The following is a 14224-nucleotide window of genomic DNA, read 5'->3' as shown; positions in this document are numbered from 1 at the left end:
TTTCTCTTTTTTATCGGAGGATATTTCCTTTGGCCCTATGGTCTTCAAAGGAATCCGAAATATCTTTTCTCAGATTCCACAGAAATAAGGCTAGCAAAGAGATCTACGAAATACTTATGTAACTCTGTGAGATGAATTAAGAGAACACTAAGTCGTTTCTCAGGAAGCTTCTTTCCAGATTTCATCTGAGGATATTTCCTTTTACACCATAGCCCTCTATGGGCTTCCAAATATCACTTTGCCAATTCCACAAGAACGGTGTTATCGAAAGGTTTCTTGAGGGGAAAGATGTAACTCTGTGAGATGATTTCACAGAACACAAAGAAGTTTCTCAGAAAGCTTCTTTCTCTTTGTTATCGGAGGATATTTCATTTGGCCCTATAGCCTTCAAAGGGATCCGAAATATCTGTTCTCAGATTCCACAGAAATAAGGCTAGCAAAGAGATCCACGAAATACAGATGTAACTCTCTGACATGAATTAACAGAACACTAAGCAGTTTCTCAGGAAGCTTCTTTCCAGATTTCATCTGAGGATATTTCCTTTTACACCATAGCCGTCTATGGGCTTCCAAATATCACGTTGCCAATTCCACAAGAACTGTCTTAGCGAAAGGCTTCTTGAGGGGAAAGCTGTAACTCTGTTAGATGATTTCACAGAACCCTAAGAAGTTTCTCAGAAAGCTTCTTTCTCTTTATTATCAGAGGATATTTCCTTTGGCCCTATGGTCTTCAAAGGGATCCGAAATATATGTTCTCAGATTCCACAGAAATAAGGCTAGCAAAGAGATCCACGAAATACAGATGTAACACTGTGACATGAATTAACAGAACACTAAGCAGTTTCTCAGGAAGCTTCTTTCCAGATTTCCTCTGAGGATATTTCCTTTTTCACCATAGCCCTCTATGGGCTTCCAAATATCACTTTGCCAATTCCACAAGAACTGTCTTAGCAAAAGGCTTCTTGAGGGGATAGCTGTAACTCTGTGAGATGATTTCACAGAACACAAAGAAGTTTCTCAGAAAGCTTCTTTCTCTTTGTTATCGGAGGATAATTCCTTTGGCCCTGTAGTCTTCAAAGGGATCTGAAATATCTGTTCTCAGATTCCACAGAAATAAGGCTAGCAAAGAGATCCACGAAATACAGATGTAACTCAGTGAGATGAATTAACAGAACACTAAGCAGTTTCTCAGGAAGCTTCTTTCCAGATTTCATCTGAGGATATTTCCTTTTACACCATAGCCGTCTATGGGCTTCCAAATATCACTTTTCCAATTCCACAAGAACTGTCTTAGCGAAAGGATTCTTGAAGGGAAAGCTGTAACTCTTTGAGATAATTTCACAGAACTCAAAGAAGTTTCTCAGAGAGCTTCTTTCTCTTTGTTATCGGAGGATATTTCCTTTGGCCCTATGGTCTTCAAAGGGATCCGAAATATCTGTTCTCAGATTCCACAGAAATAAGGCTAGCAAAGAGATCCACGAAATACAGATGAAACTCTGTGAGATGAATTAACAGAACACTAAGGAGTTTCTCAGGAAGCTTCTTTTCAGATTTCATCTGAGGATATTTCCTTTTTCACCATAGCCCTCTATGGGCTTCCAAATATCACTTTGCCAATTCCACAAGAACTGTCTTAGCGAAAGGCTTCTTGAGGGGAAAGCTGTAACTCTGTGAGATGATTTCACCGAACACACAGAAGTTTCTCAGAAAGCTTCTTTCTCTTTGTTATCGGAGGATATTTCCTTTGGCCCTACAGTCTTCAAAGGGATCCGAAATATCTGTTCTCAGATTCCACAGAAATAAGGCTAGCAAAGAGATCCACGAAATACAGATGTAACTCTGTGAGATGAATTAAGAGAACACTAAGCAGTTTCTCAGGAAGCTTCTTTCCAGATTTCATCTGAGGATATTTCCTTTTTCACCAAAGCCCTCTATGGGCTTCCAAATATCACTTTTCCAATTCCACAAGAACTGTCTTAGCGAAAGGCTTCTTGAGGGGAAAGCTGTAACTCTGTGAGATGATTTCACAGAAAACAAGGAAGATTCTCAGAAAGCTTCTTTCTCTTTGTTATCGGAGGATATTTCCTTTGGCCCTATAGTCTTCAAAGGGATTCGAAATATCTGTTCTTAGATTCCACAGAAATAAGGCTAGCAAAGAGATCCACGAAATACCGATGTAACTCTGTGAGATGAATTAACAGAACACTAAGCAGTTTTTCAGGAAGCTTCTTTCCAGGTTTCACCTGAGGATATTTCCTTTTACACCATAGCCATCTATGGGCTTCCAAATATCACTTTGCCAATTCCACAAGAACTGTCTTAGCAAAAGGCTTCTTGAGGGGAAAGCTGTAACTCTGTGAGATGTTTTCACAGAACACAAAGAAGTTTCTCAGAAAGCTTCTTTCTCTTTGTTATCGGAGGATATTTCCATTGGCCCAATGGTCTTCAAAGTGATCCGAAATATCTGTTCTCAGATTCCACAGAAATAAGGCTAGCAAAGAGATCCACGAAATACAGATGTAACTCTGTGAGATGAATTAACATAACACTAAGCAGTTTCTCAGGAAGCTTCTTTCCAGATTTCTTCTGAGGATATTTCCTTTTTCACCATAGCCCTCTATGTGCTTCCAAATATCACTTTGCCATTTCCAAAAGAACTGTCTTAGCGAAAGGCTTCTTGACGGGAAAGCTGTAACTCTGTGAGATGATTTCACAGAACACAAAGAAGTTTCTCAGAAAGCTTCTTTCTCTTTGTTATCCGAGGATATTTCATTTGGCCCTATTGTCTTCAAAGGGATCCGAAATATCTGTTCTCAGATTCCACAGAAATAAGGCTAGTAAAGAGATCCACGAAATACAGAGGTAACTGGGTGAGATGAATTAACAGAACACTAAGCAGTTTCTCAGGAAGCTTCTTTGCAGTTTTCATCTGAGGACATTTCCTTTTACACCATAGCCCTCTATGGGCATCGAAATATCACTTTGCCAATTCCACAAGAACTGTCTTAGCGAAAGGCTTCTTGAGGGGAAAGCTGTAACTCTGTGAGATGATTTCACAGAACCCAAAGAAGTTTCTCAGAAAGCTTCTTTCTCTTTGTTATCGAAGGATATTTCCTTTGGCCCAATGGTCTTCAAAGGGATCCGAAATATCTGTTCTCAGATTCCACAGAAATAAGGCTAGCAAAGAGACCCACGAAATACAGAAGTAACACTGTGAGATGAATTAAGAGAATACTAAGCAGTTTCTCAGAAAGCTTCCTTCCGAATTCATCTGAGGATATTTCCTTTCTCACCATAGCCCTCTAGGGGTTCCAAATATCACTTTGCCAATTCCACTAGAATTGTCTTTGCGAAAGACTTCTTGAGGGAAAGCTGTAACTCTGTGAGATGATTTCACAGAACACAAAGAAGTTTCTCAGGAAGCTTCTTTCTCTTTGTTATCGGAGGATATTTCCTTTGGTCCTATGGTCTTCATAGGGATCCGAAATATCTGTTCTCAGATTCCACAGAAATAAGGCTTGCAAAGAGATCCACGAAATACAGATGTAACTCTGTGAGATGAATTAACAGAACACTAAGCAGTTTCTCAGGAAGCTTCTTTCCAGATTTCATCTGAGGATATTTCCTTTTTCACCAAAGCCCTCTATGGGCTTCCAAATATCACTTTTCCTATTCCACAAGAACCGTCTTAGCGGAAGGCTTCTTGAGGGGAAAGCTGTATCTTTGTGAGATGATTTCACAGAAAACAAAGAAGATTCTCAGAAAGCTTCTTTCTCTTTGTTATCGGAGGATATTTCCTTTGGCCCTATAGTCTTCAAAGGGATTCGAAATATCTGTTCTCAGATTCCACAGAAATAAGGCTAGCAAAGAGATCCACGAAATACCGATGTAACTCTGTGAGATGAATTAACAGAACACTAAGCAGTTTCTCAGGAAGCTTCTTTTCAGATTTCATCTGAGGATATTTCCTTTTTCACCCTAGCCCTCTATGGGCTTCCAAATATCACTTTGACAATTCCACAAGAACTGTCTTAGCGAAAGGCTTCTTGAGGGGAAAGCTGTAACTCTGTGAGATGATTTCACAGAACACAAAGAAGTTTCTCAGAAAGTTTCTTTCTCTCTGTTATCGGAGGATATTTACTTTGGCCCTATAGTCTTCAGAGGGATCCGAAATATCTGTTCTCAGATTCCACAGAAATAAGGCTAGCAAAGAGATCCACGAAATACAGATATAACTCTGTGAGATGAATTAACAGAACACTAAGCAGTTTCTCAGGAAGCCTCTTTCCAGATTTCATCTGAGGATATTTCCTTTTTCACCAACGTCCTCTATGGGCTTGCAAATATCACTTTTTCAATCCACAAGAACTGTCTTAGCGAAAGGCTTCTTGAGGGGAAAGCTGTAACTCTGTGAGATGATTTCACAGAACACAAAGAAGTTTCTCAGAAAGCTTCTTTCTCTTTGTTATCGGAGGATATTTCCTTTGGCCCAATGGTCTTCAAAGGGATCCGAAATATCTGTTCTCAGATTCCACAGAAATAAGGCTAGCAAAGAGATCCACGAAATACATATGTAACACTGTGAGACGAATTAACAGAACACTAAGCAGCTTCTCAGGATGTTCTTTCCAGATTTCATCTGAGGATATTTCCTTTTACACCATAGCCGTCTATGGGCTTCCAAATATCACTTTGCCAATTCCACAAGAACTGTCTTAGCGAAAGGCTTCTTGAGGGGAAAGCTGTAACTCTGTGAGATGATTTCACAGAACCCAAAGAAGTTTCTCAGAAAGCTTCTTTCTCTTTGTTATCGGAGGATATTTCCTTTGGCCCTATGGTCTTCAAAGGGATCCGAAATATCTATTCTCAGATTCCACAGAAATAAGGCTAGCAAAGAGATCGACGAAATACAGATGTACCTCTGTGAGATGAATTAACAGAACACTAAGCAGTTTCTCAGGAAGCTTCTTTTCAGATTTCATCTGAGGATATTTCCTTTTTCACCATAGCCCTCTATGGGCTTCCAAATATCACTTTGCCAATTCCACAAGAACTGTCTTAGCGAAAGGCTTCTTGAGGGGAAAGCTGTAACTCTGTGAGATGATTTCACAGAACCCAAAGAAGTTTCTCAGACAGCTTCTTTCTCTTTGTTATCGGAGGATATTTCCTTTGGCCCAATGGTCTTAAAAGGGTCCGAAATATCTGTTCTCAGATTCCACAGAAAAAAGGCTAGCAAAGAGATCCACGAAATACAGATGTAACTCTGTGAGATGAATTAAGAGAACACTAAGCAGTTTCTGAGGAAGCTTCTTTCCAGATTTCATCTGAGGATATTTCCTTTCTCACCATAGCCCTCTATGGGCTTCCAAATATCACTTTGCCAATTCCACAAGAATTGTCTTTGCCAAAGACTTCTTGAGGGGAAAGCTGTAACTCTGTGAGATGATTTCACAGAACACAAAGAAGTTTCTCAGAAAGCTTCTTTCTCTTTGTTATCGGAGGATATTTCCTTTGGCCCTATGGTCTTCAATGGGATCCGAAATATCTGTTCTCAGATTCCACAGAAATAAGGCTAGCAAAGAGATCCACGAAATATAGATGTAGCTCTGTGAGATGAATTAACAGAACACTAAGCAGTTTCTCAGGAAGCTTCTTTTAAGATTTCATCTGAGGATGTTTCCTTTCTCACCATAGCCCTCTATGGGCTTCCAAATATCACTTTGCCAATTCCACAAGAACTGTCTTAGCGAAAGGCTTCTTGAGGGGAAAGCTGTAACTCTGTGAGATGATTTCACAGAACACAAAGAAGTTTCTCAGAAAGCTTCTCTCTTTGTTATCGGAGGATATTTCATTTGGCCCTATTGTCTTCAAAGGGATACGAAATATCTGTTCTCAGATTCCACAGAAATAAGTCTAGCAAAGAGATCCACGAAATACAGATGTAACTCTGTGAGATGAATTAACAGAACTCTAAGCAGTTTCTCAGGAAGCTTCTTTCCAGATTTCATCTGAGGATATTTCCTTTTTCACCATAGCCTTCTATGGGCTTCCAAATATCACTTTGCCAATTCCACAAGAACTGTCTTAGCGAAAGGATTCTTGAGGGGAAAGCTGTAACTCTGTGAGATGATTTCACAGAACACAAAGAAGTTTCTCACAAAGCTTCTTTCTCTTTGTTATCAGAGGATATTTCCTTTGGCCCTATGGTCTTCAAAGGGATCCGAAATATCTGATCTCAGATTCCACAGAAATAAGGCTAGCAAAGAGATCCACGAAATACAGACGTAACTCTGTGAGATGAATTAACAGGACACTAAGCAGTTTCTCAGGAAGCTTCTTTCCAGATTTCATCTGAGGATATTTCCTTTTTCACCCTAGCCCTCTATTGGCTTCCAAATATCACTTTGCCAATTCCAAAAGAACTCTCTTAGCGAACGGCTTCTTGACGGGAAAGCTGTAACTCTGTGAGATGATTTCACAGAACACAAAGAAGTTTCTCAGAAAGCTTCTTTCTCTTTGTTATCGGAGGATATTTCATTTGGCCCTATTGTCTTCAAAGGGATCCGAAATATCTGTTCTCAGATTCCACAGAAATAAGTCTAGCAAAGAGATCCACGAAATACAGATGTAACTCTTTGAGATGAATTAACAGAACACTAAGCGGATTTTCCGGAAGCTTCTTTCCAGATTTCATCTGAGGATATTTCCTTTTTCACCATAGCCCTCTATGGGCTTCCAAATATCACTTTGCCAATCCACAACAACTGTCTTAGCGAAAGGCTTCTTGAGGGGAAAGCTGTAACTCTGTGAGATGATTTCACAGAACACAAAGAAGTTTCTCAGAAAGCTTCTTTCCCTTTGTTATCGGAGGATATTTTATTTGGCCCTATTGTCTTCAAAGGGATCCGAAATATCTGTTCTCAGATTCCACAGAAATAAAGCTACCAAAGAGATCCACGAAATACAGATGTAATTCTGTGAGATGAATTAACAGAACACTAAGCAGTTTCTCAGGAAGCTTCTTTCCAGATTTCATCTGAGGATATTTCCTTTTACACCATAGCCGTCTATGGGCTTCCAAATATCACTTTGCCAATTCCAGAAGAACTGTCTTAGCGAAAGGCTTCTTGAGGGGAAAGCTGTAACTCTGTGAGATGATTTCACAGAACACAATGAAGTTTCTCAGAAAGCTTCTTTCTCTTTGTTATCGGAGGATATTTCCGTTGGCCCCATGGTCTTCAAAGGGATCCGAAATATCTGTTCTCAGATTCCACAGAAATAAGGCTAGCAAAGAGATCCACGAAATACAGATGTAACTCTGTGAGATGAATTAAGAGAACACTAAGCAGTTTCTCAGGAAGCTTCTTTCCAGATTTCATCTGAGGATATTTCCTTTCTCAAAATAGCCCTCTATGGGCTTCCAAATATCACTTTGCCAATTCCACAAGAATTGTCTTTGCGAAAGTCTTCTTGAGGGGAAAGCTGTAACTCTGTGAGATGATTTCACAGAACACAAAGAAATTTCTCAGAAAGCTTCTTTCTCTTTGTTATCGGAGTATATTTCCTTTGGCCCTATGGTCTTCAAAGGGATCCGAAATATCTGTTCTCAGATTCCACAGAAATAAGGCTAGCAAGGAGATCCACGAAATACAGATGTAACTCTGTGAGATGAATTAACAGAACACTAAGTAGTTTCTCAGGAAGCTTTTTTTCAGATTTCGTCTGAGGATATTTCATTTTTCACCATAGACCTCTATGGGCTTCCAAATATCACTTTGCCAATTCCACAAGAACTGTCTTAGCGAAAGGCTTCTTGAGGGGAAAGCTGTAACTCTGTGAGATGATTTCACAGAACCCAAAGAAGTTTCTCAGAAAGCTTCTTTCTCTTTTTTATCGGAGGATATTTCCTTTGGCCCTGCAGTCTTCAAAGGGATCCGAAATATCTGTTCTCAGATTCCACAGAAATAAGGCTAGCAAAGAGATCCACGAAATACAGATGTAACTCTGTGAGATGAATTAACAGAACACTAAGCAGTTTCTCAGGAAGCTTCTTTCCAGGTTTCATCTAAGGATATTTCCTTTTACACCGTAGCCGTCTATGGGCTTCCAAATATCACTTTGCCAATTCCACAAGAACTGTCTTAGCGAAAGGCTTCTTGAGGGGAAAGCTGTAACTCTGTGAGATGATTTCACAGAACACAAAGAAGTTTCTCAGACAGCTTCTTTCTCTTTGTTATCGGAGGATATTTCCTTTGGCCCAATGGTCTTCAAAGGGATCCGAAATATCTGTTCTCAGATTCCACAGAAATAAGGCTAGCAAAGAGATCCACGAAATACAGATGTAACTCTGTGAGATGAATTAAGAGAACACTAAGCAGTTTCTCAGGAAGCTTCTTTCCAGATTTCATCTGAGGATATTTCCTTTCTCACCATAGCCCTCTACGGGCTTCCAAATATCACTTTTCAAATTCCACAAGAATTGTCTTTGCGAAAAACTTCTTGAGGGGAAAGCTGTAACTCTGTGAGATGATTTCACAGAACACAAAGAAGTTTCTCAGAAAGCTTCTTTCTCTTTGTTATCGGAGGATATTTCCTTTGGCCCTATGGTCTTCAAAGGGATCCGAAATATCTGTTCTCACATTCCACAGGAATAAGGCTAGCAAAGAGATCCACGAAATACAGATGTAACACTGTTAGATGAATTAACAGAACACTAAGCAGTTTCTCAGGAAGCTTCTTTCAAGATTTCATCTGAGGATATTTCCTTTTACACCATAGCCGTCTATGGGCTTCCAAATATCACTTTGCCAATTCCACAAGAACTGTCTTAGCGAAAGGCTTCTTGAAGGGAAAGCTGTAACTCTGTGAGATGATTTCACAGAACCCAAAGAAGTTTCTCAGACAGCTTCTTTCTCTTTGTTATCGGAGGATATTTCCTTTGGCCCAATGGTCTTCAAAGGGATCCGAAATATCTGTTCTCAGATTCCACAGAAATAAGGCTAGCAAAGAGATCCACGAAATACAGATGTAACTCTGTGAGATGAATTAAGAGAACACTAAGCAGTTTCTCAGGAAGCTTCTTTCCAGATTTCATCTGAGGATATTTCCTTTCTCAAAATAGCCCTCTATGGGCTTCCAAATATCACTTTGCCAATTCCACAAGAATTGTCTTTGCGAAAGTCTTCTTGAGGGGAAAGCTGTAACTCTGTGAGATGATTTCACAGAACACAAAGAAGTTTCTCAGAAAGCTTCTTTCTCTTTGTTATCGGAGGATATTTCCTTTGGCCCTATGGTCTTCAAAGGGATCCGAAATATCTGTTCTCAGATTCCACAGAAATAAGGCTAGCAAAGAGATCCACGAAATACAGATGTAACACTGTTAGATGAATTAACAGAACACTAAGCAGTTTCTCAGGAAGCTTCTTTCCAGATTTCATCTGAGGATATTTCCTTTTACACCATAGCCGTCTATGGGCTTCCAAATATCACTTTGCCAATTCCACAAGAACTATCTTAGCGAAAGGCTTCTTGAGTGGAAAGCTGTAACTCTGTGAGATGATTTCACAGAACACAAAGAAGTTTCTCAGAAAGCTTCTTTCTCTTTGTTATCGGAGGATATTTCAGTTGGCCCAATGGTCTTCAAAGGGATCCGAAATATCTGTTCTCAGATTCCACAGAAATAAGGCTAGCAAAGAGATCCACGAAATACAGATGTAACTCTGTGAGATGAATTAAGAGAACACTAAGCAGTTTCTCAGGAAGCTTCTTTCCAGATTTCATCTGAGGATATTTCCTTTCTCAAAATAGCCCTCTATGGGCTTCCAAATATCACTTTGCCAATTCCACAAGAATTGTCTTTGCGGAAGTCTTCTTGAGGGGAAAGCTGTAACTCTGTGAGATGATTTCACAGAACACAAAGAAGTTTATCAGAAAGCTTCTTTCTCTTTGTTATCGGAGGATATTTCCTTTGGCCCTATGGTCTTCAAAGGGATCCGAAATATCTGTTCTCAGATTCCACAGAAATAAGGCTAGCAAAGAGATCCACGAAATACAGATGTAACTCTGTGAGATGAATTAACAGAACACTAAGCAGTTTCTCAGGAAGCTTTTTTTCAGATTTCGTCTGAGGATATTTCATTTTTCACCTTAGACCTCTATGGGCTTCCAAATATCACTTTGCCAATTCCACAAGAACTGTCTTAGCGAAAGGCTTCTTGAGGGGAAAGCTGTAACTCTGTGAGATGATTTCACAGAACCCAAAGAAGTTTCTCAGACAGCTTCTTTCTCTTTGTTATCGGAGGATATTTCCTTTGGCCCAATGGTCTTAAAAGGGTCGGAAATATCTGTTCTCAGATTCCACAGAAATAAGGCTAGCAAAGAGATCCACGAAATACAGATGTAACTCTGTGAGATGAATTAAGAGAACACTAAGCACTTTCTGAGGAAGCTTCTTTCCAGATTTCATCTGAGGATATTTCCTTTCTCACCATAGCCCTCTATGGGCTTCCAAATATCACTTTGCCAATTCCACAAGAATTGTCTTTGCCAAAGACTTCTTGAGGGGAAAGCTGTAACTCTGTGAGATGATTTCACAGAACACAAAGAAGTTTCTCAGAAAGCTTCTTTCTCTTTGTTATCGGAGGATATTTCCTTTGGCCCTATGGTCTTCAATGGGATCCGAAATATCTGTTCTCAGATTCCACAGAAATAAGGCTAGCAAAGAGATCCACGAAATATAGATGTAGCTCTGTGAGATGAATTAACAGAACACTAAGCAGTTTCTCAGGAAGCTTCTTTTAAGATTTCATCTGAGGATGTTTCCTTTATCACCATAGCCCTCTATGGGCTTCCAAATATCACTTTGCCAATTCCACAAGAACTGTCTTAGCGAAAGGCTTCTTGAGGGGAAAGCTGTAACTCTGTGAGATGATTTCACAGAACACAAAGAAGTTTCTCAGAAAGCTTCTCTCTTTGTTATCGGAGGATATTTCATTTGGCCCTATTGTCTTCAAAGGGATACGAAATATCTGTTCTCAGATTCCACAGAAATAAGTCTAGCAAAGAGATCCACGAAATACAGATGTAACTCTGTGAGATGAATTAACAGAACTCTAAGCAGTTTCTCAGGAAGCTTCTTTCCAGATTTCATCTGAGGATATTTCCTTTTTCACCATAGCCTTCTATGGGCTTCCAAATATCACTTTGCCAATTCCACAAGAACTGTCTTAGCGAAAGGATTCTTGAGGGGAAAGCTGTAACTCTGTGAGATGATTTCACAGAACACAAAGAAGTTTCTCACAAAGCTTCTTTCTCTTTGTTATCAGAGGATATTTCCTTTGGCCCTATGGTCTTCAAAGGGATCCGAAATATCTGATCTCAGATTCCACAGAAATAAGGCTAGCAAAGAGATCCACGAAATACAGACCTAACTCTGTGAGATGAATTAAGAGGACACTAAGCAGTTTCTCAGGAAGCTTCTTTCCAGATTTCATCTGAGGATATTTCCTTTTTCACCCTAGCCCTCTATTGGCTTCCAAATATCACTTTGCCAATTCCAAAAGAACTCTCTTAGCGAAAGGCTTCTTGACGGGAAAGCTGTAACTCTGTGAGATGATTGCACAGAACACAAAGAAGTTTCTCAGAAAGCTTCTTTCTCTTTGTTATCGGAGGATATTTCATTTGGCCCTATTGTCTTCAAAGGGATCCGAAATATCTGTTCTCAGATTCCACAGAAATAAGTCTAGCAAAGAGATCCACGAAATACAGATGTAACTCTTTGAGATGAATTAACAGAACACTAAGCGGATATTCCGGAAGCTTCTTTCCAGATTTCATCTGAGGATATTTCCTTTTTCACCATAGCCCTCTATGGGCTTCCAAATATCACTTTGCCAATCCAAAACAACTGTCTTAGCGAAAGGCTTCTTGAGGGGAAAGCTGTAACTCTGTGAGATGATTTCACAGAACACAAAGAAGTTTCTCAGAAAGCTTCTTTCCCTTTGTTATCGGAGGATATTTTATTTGGCCCTATTGTCTTCAAAGGGATCCGAAATATCTGTTCTCAGATTCCACAGAAATAAAGCTACCAAAGAGATCCACGAAATACAGATGTAATTCTGTGAGATGAATTAACAGAACACTAAGCAGTTTCTCAGGAAGCTTCTTTCCAGATTTCATCTGAGGATATTTCCTTTTACACCATAGCCGTCTATGGGCTTCCAAATATCACTTTGCCAATTCCAGAAGAACTGTCTTAGCGAAAGGCTTCTTGAGGGGAAAGCTGTAACTCTGTGAGATGATTTCACAGAACACAATGAAGTTTCTCAGAAAGCTTCTTTCTCTTTGTTATCGGAGGATATTTCCGTTGGCCCCATGGTCTTCAAAGGGATCCGAAATATCTGTTCTCAGATTCCACAGAAATAAGGCTAGCAAAGAGATCCACGAAATACAGATGTAACTCTGTGAGATGAACTAAGAGAACACTAAGCAGTTTCTCAGGAAGCTTCTTTCCAGATTTCATCTGAGGATATTTCCTTTCTCAAAATAGCCCTCTATGGGCTTCCAAATATCACTTTGCCAATTCCACAAGAATTGTCTTTGCGAAAGTCTTCTTGAGGGGAAAGCTGTAACTCTGTGAGATGATTTCACAGAACACAAAGAAATTTCTCAGAAAGCTTCTTTCTCTTTGTTATCGGAGGATATTTCCTTTGGCCCTATGGTCTTCAAAGGGATCCGAAATATCTGTTCTCAGATTCCACAGAAATAAGGCTAGCAAAGAGATCCACGAAATACAGATGTAACTCTGTGAGATGAATTAACAGAACACTAAGCAGTTTCTCAGGAAGCTTCTTTCCAGGTTTCATCTGAGGATATTTCCTTTTACACCGTAGCCGTCTATGGGCTTCCAAATATCACTTTGCCAATTCCACAAGAACTGTCTTAGCGAAAGGCTTCTTGAGGGGAAAGCTGTAACTCTGTGAGATGATTTCACAGAACCCAAAGAAGTTTCTCAGACAGCTTCTTTCTCTTTGTTATCGGAGGATATTTCCTTTGGCCCAATGGTCTTCAAAGGGATCCGAAATATCTGTTCTCAGATTCCACAGAAATAAGGCTAGCAAAGAGATCCACGAAATACAGATGTAACTCTGTGAGATGAATTAAGAGAACACTAAGCAGTTTCTCAGGAAGCTTCTTTCCAGATTTCATCTGAGGATATTTCCTTTCTCACCATAGCCCTCTACGGGCTTCCAAATATCACTTTTCCAATTCCACAAGAATTGTCTTTGTGAAAAACTTCTTGAGGGGAAAGCTGTAACTCTGTGAGATGATTTCACAGAACAAAAAGAAGTTTCTCAGAAAGCTTCTTTCTCTTTGTTATCGGAGGATATTTCCTTTGGCCCTATGGTCTTCAAAGGGATCCGAAATATCTGTTCTCAGATTCCACAGAAATAAGGCTAGCAAAGAGATCCACGAAATACAGATGTAACACTGTTAGATGAATTAACAGAACACTAAGCAGTTTCTCAGGAAGCTTCTTTCAAGATTTCATCTGAGGATATTTCCTTTTACACCATAGCCGTCTATGGGCTTCCAAATATCACTTTGCCAATTCCACAAGAACTGTCTTAGCGAAAGGCTTCTTGAAGGGAAAGCTGTAACTCTGTGAGATGATTTCACAGAACCCAAAGAAGTTTCTCAGACAGCTTCTTTCTCTTTGTTATCGGAGGATATTTCCTTTGGCCCAATGGTCTTCAAAGGGATCCGAAATATCTGTTCTCAGATTCCACAGAAATAAGGCTAGCAAAGAGATCCACGAAATACAGATGTAACTCTGTGAGATGAATTAAGAGAACACTAAGCAGTTTCTCAGGAAGCTTCTTTCCAGATTTTATCTGAGGATATTTCCTTTCTCAAAATAGCCTTCTATGGGCTTCCAAATATCACTTTGCCAATTCCACAAGAATTGTCTTTGCGAAAGTCTTCTTGAGGGGAAAGCTGTAACTCTGTGAGATGATTTCACAGAACACAAAGAAGTTTCTCAGAAAGCTTCTTTCTCTTTGTTATCGAAGGATATTTCATTTGGCCCTATGGTCTTCAAAGGGATCCGAAATATCTGTTCTCAGATTCCACAGAAATAAGGCTAGCAAAGAGATCCACGAAATACAGATGTAACACTGTTAGATGAATTAACAGAACACTAAGCAGTTTCTCAGGAAGCTTCTTC

The sequence above is a fragment of the Macaca nemestrina genome, chromosome 14, assembly GCF_043159975.1.
Source record: "Macaca nemestrina isolate mMacNem1 chromosome 14, mMacNem.hap1, whole genome shotgun sequence".
NCBI lineage: Eukaryota > Metazoa > Chordata > Mammalia > Primates > Cercopithecidae > Macaca > Macaca nemestrina.
Note: the sequence above shows the minus strand (reverse complement) of the source record.